Raw genomic sequence first — 5,188 nt, 5'->3', positions numbered from 1 at the left:
AATTTTTAGTTTTACAATTCCCTTCTCCTGGCCACCTAACTTCCTGGACAGCTACTACATCTAATTTATACTTAACTATCTCATTAACTGTACACTGAAATGTCCCAGGCCGGTAAAGGCTCAGAACATTCCAGGTGCCTAATTTAATATCCTTATTCCTAACGTAGATCTTATCCTTAGTCCAGGGACCTCCCAAAGTAGTCCCCACCCGGAGATCCAAACGGGGGACTATTTTACCTCCGGAATATTTTACCTTGGGAACATCCATGGCCTTATATTGCTGTTTCTTGACATTTTTCTTTTACAGTGCAGAGTTGTCAGCTCTACGCCTAACCACCAATATGAATGGAGGAACTACTACACAAGACAAACACAAACACATTAGACAGCACAATTACTACACAAGACAAACACAAACACATTAGACAGCACAATTACTACACAAGACAAACACAAACACATTAGACAGCACAACTACTACACAAGACACACACGAACACATCACAACTACAACACAAGACACATACATACACATCACCGATACTACACAAGACAAACAGAAATACATTAGACAGCATAACTACTACATAAGATAAACACAAACACACTAGACAGCACACCTACTACACAACTACTACTTTATGTACAAAAAGACTAATCGGGACTGGAACGGATAATGGAATTTCGAGCGGTGGAGACTTATGCAATCATATATTAGTAAAATTGTAAATAATTACCGGACACTGATGAATTACAAACCAATTTAATTACGTACAGCCTATTGAAAATTTAACATTTTAAAGCGAAACCGCAGAAATCAGGCACCTAACATCCCCATACACAGTCAACTCCAAACTCCAGTGCGCAACCACAGAGGGGAAGGGAGCATTGCCCCTCCCCCACCTTGGACGGAAATGAGTTCTACGGGCGGTCAAGGCTACTTTCAGGGGGCAATTGCCGCCCCCAATTTCAAATTTGATGCAAATAAAAATACTTCACAAAAAATTATATTGCTTCACTCACATTGCCTGCCTGCTTTTCTACGTCTTATCAAGTTCAGAACCGTAGCTAGGGGGCGCAGGAGTCAGCCCTGGGCGCTGAATGATCTAAATGAAAAAAGTTGTAAAAAAGAGAATGCATCGGCGACCCGCGAAATTACTTGAGCCCTATTAAGTAATTAAGGAGCATCGAAACAGGATGTTATGTTATTTACAAGTTCACCAATACCACTACAACTGGCACTATCACAGGCACTACCACTTGAACTTCCAACTGTCTGGTTTCAATCAGGACCACCTGGTGTTTGTTCAGCGTCAGGGGTATCAAAACAGGATGGTTTGTTATTTACAAGTTCACCGATACCCCTACAACTGGCACTATCACAGGCCTTTGAACTTTCAACTGTCTGCTTTCGATCGGGACCACCTTCGTTTCTTTTCAGTCTTATGACAAAACGATCCATCTTCTTTTAGAGCATAGACTCACTATTTAAAAAAAGTGCGGTAAGTTTACACGAAAGAAATATCACGTCCACAAGCTGCAATTTCCATCAAATAATGGCTCCTTCGATCATTCCGAGAGACAAATTTGCAACAGAATCCAAAAAAGCAAGTACAACGAAGTAAACTAGTCTGTTCAGGAAAGAGATTTAAGTACCAGCCATCAGTGACATTAATAAATAAACAATATAGTTGCATTGTCAAAATGTTTACTGATAAGCTTTCTGCCTCACAGAAAGCATACAATAATTAGTTGATTGTGAGAATGGAGGGGAAGGCGATTGTTGGCAGCAAATATGTTACTGTGACATTGTTGTTATTGTTATACATATTGTTTCCCTGTATTGTATCAGTTTTTAATTTCGAGCGTTCAGTAAAGAAAAGAACCGGTTTCCACATTTCCACAAATGTAGACCAATATTGAGGAAAGGGGGGGGGGGGCGGTGATTGGGGATAAATTCAGTGAGTTCAATATGTCAAATAATCTCTACTTTTAATAATTTTGTCCTAAAAAAAGAAAGTGCTTACTGAAATATGTCTTCAATTCTCTTTGATAAAGCAGCCCATTAGGGTGTGCCTAGGCACACCTCATAGCTACGCCTATGTACTACTATGAGCTACCAAGCTGAACTGGTTTCGCCTGATTTTTCATTTCTGCTGGAATACATGGAATCCTGCCATGGAATACCAGAGACCCGGGTTCGAGTCCTGATCGAGTCTGCAATTTTTGCTGAAAGTTCTACGTAATAATATACATGTTGTAGAGATATGGAGACCATTAGACCGAGAAAACCTCGTCATGTTAATATTCACACTTGTTTATTTCCTGAACTTGTCCGACCAGCGAGTGATCCCAAGAATGCGCTAGCTTGTAACTTCCGTAAAAACCAGGAACTGGAAAGGCAAACGCGTGGATCTAAACAGGATCTACCGCGTTTGAAAGGTTTAACAACCTTTCGATGCCTACAATGATAAAAGCAAGCTCCTACCCGGAGCTCGCTCTCTTTTGATTCCGACACTCATCGACGCTACATGGATAACTAGTCCGATTACTCTACAACACGTTACACTGCTAACTACGACGATGGAACACGGAGTTACCGCTGCCTAGCATGCTACAAGGCGCAAGGGATCGCTTGGCTTGGTGAACTAAGGGTCGCTGGATAGAACCTTGGAACTGTCACGATTCGGTCTGCGAGAAGCATTAGGACAAGACAACACACACATCTACCAGGTATGAACAAGCGTGAATAACCTTTTTCACCAACTTTCCATATCTCTACCCTCCTACGGAGCAGGTTCAGCCATCAAACATTATTAAGCTCTACCTAAATGTTTAAATGAAACTTCCCTGTACCTCTCAAAGCCCAGGTAAACGGGCGTACAACATGGTGGAGTTGCTTCAGGCCCTTTTTGCAATTAAGTACCCTCCTGTACGAATTGCTTTACATTAAATTATTCTCTCCCCCCCCTCCCTCCCACTTTGGGAGCATTTTTAAAGTAAATTTTTAGTAATTCCTTATACTCCCACAAAACGCTTAAGATGCGTCAGACCCAGTGATAATTTTGTGTATTACCTTATGGAAAACAACCCCTCTTTTTCTTTTATGCCGAGTCCCCCCCTCCCAACAAAAATCTAGTTCTTCTGCATAACATGTATTCAAGCATCATTCACACAGGAATGAGAACACTTGCTTATACTTCTTTGACCAGCGATATATTAATTACATAAATAACTGTATAACCATACTTTCATTTGTTCTTTGGTCAGCACGACGAACCTTCGTTTATGAATACGTCACAGATAGCGTTGCACGAACACCTAGATTCCTCCCTCGACCAAATCATAGAGTTAGCAACTGCAATCACGGCAAATCCAATAAATTCACGACCTTTATCCCCAATTCCCTCCCCTCCACTAACACGGTTAAGGTCTGCTAATAGAAATTACCCTCAATTTGTCCTTGGACTAGCAACACCCGACAGAAACCGACCCCAACCCTTAGCAAGTACCCCAGCTCCCGTTTCAACTTCCTCTAACACTGTTAATAGTTCTGGTAACGTAGCTGTACAAATTTCCACCACTAACATGGCTACCCCAATTCCAACTGCGTTATACCCGGCACCATTTAGCGGAAATGACCCTAAGGACATTGACTCATTTTTCCTCAAGTTTCAAAATGTAGCACACGCCGCAGGATGGTCGGAAGCTAAGCGTAAAGAGATGTTACCTTTATTTTTGACGGACACCGCTTTAACTTATTTTCATGACATACAGAAACGACCCAATTTTGTAGACTTGACATACACCCATATCAAAGACGAGCTAAGTACGCTATTTAAGGGATCATACTTGTCAGCAGATCCTGTACAGATAATTCTCCAGAGAAAACAGGTGGTAACCGAGCCCATTCACACCTACGTTATTGCTAAAAAGGCATTAGTCCAGCAATACTTCCCGAACGCCACTGAAGAACAAACTCTCTCTTATATCATCACGGGACTGCGAGCCAAATACATTGGCTGTTTAACCAACAAACATTTTGCTAGAACAGAAGAATTAATTGCCCACCTACAGAATTTCGAACGCCAGCAGTCATTAATTAATTCCCGTATGTTGGAAGAGAAATTGGAAATAGATCAGGCAATCGCTCAGGCGAGCTTGCCCCAGACATTCACCCCGTCACCACTTCACAGCTGTTCGCATGCACAGGTCTATTCCCCCCTCCCCAGTAATTCTCACACCTTGACTCAGCAGTTTATACCATACAACCAGTATCCATCTCCTTTTCTGCCACCATCGACTCATCAAGTCCAAAGTCTACAATCCAATACCCCACCCGTAAATAGTTCCCACACAGTGTATCAAGGAATGTATCATATACCGAGTTCTGATAGTGCCCGCTGCGCGGCGATACCAGCCGTACCCAGAGTAGAACACGCTCCAAGTGCTACCTCTGGTGACGAAATAAACAAACTTTCGTCACAACTCTCGACCTTAACTCTGCACTCGAACGAAGAGATGAACGCCAGTTCTCTCTTCAATCTTTGCTCAAATGTGCTGGAATTTGCGAAAACGGCTAATCAAAACGCACATAACAGAGGTTTCAACAAGGGGAATAATAAGTCCTCTTCCTACAGAAATAATAATAATTCTAGAGCTAATCACAGAGGTAACTTTCGATCGAACTCAAGAGGCCAGTTCAGAAGTAATGGTAACAAGAGGTTTCAACGTCGAGATCAGGCTAATCGCGACGATGCAAATACCTCAGCCTGCAAGTTTTGTGGTCGTTATAATCACGAGAGCGACAACTGCTTTTACAAGCCACAACGAGACAGTGCTTTAAACTAAAATCGTCTTCGACTTGCAGGGACGAAATCGAAGATAATACCAGATTAGATAAAGTTCCTATAATTGAGAGAAATGGCCTATACTTTATTAATAGTAGCATACAAGGAAAACAGGTAGATTTACTTATTGACGTGGGTTCCCAAATCTCAATTTATCCTTCCCATCTTCTCCCTACTGAAAGAAAAACATACAAAGTACAATCCACAATCCAAGGTGTGTCCGGATCGAAACTGAGTGTGTCTGAAATTGTAGTTCTTCCTATCATAATTGGAAAGCGTAAATATTCGCACCCATTTAGAATAGTAGATTCAACTAACGTCCCTCCCCTTTTAGGAAA

This window comes from Lepisma saccharinum, chromosome 12 (assembly GCF_977018435.1).
Source record: "Lepisma saccharinum chromosome 12, izLepSacc3.1, whole genome shotgun sequence".
Classification (NCBI taxonomy): domain Eukaryota; kingdom Metazoa; phylum Arthropoda; class Insecta; order Zygentoma; family Lepismatidae; genus Lepisma; species Lepisma saccharinum.
This window is presented reverse-complemented; position numbering follows the sequence as displayed.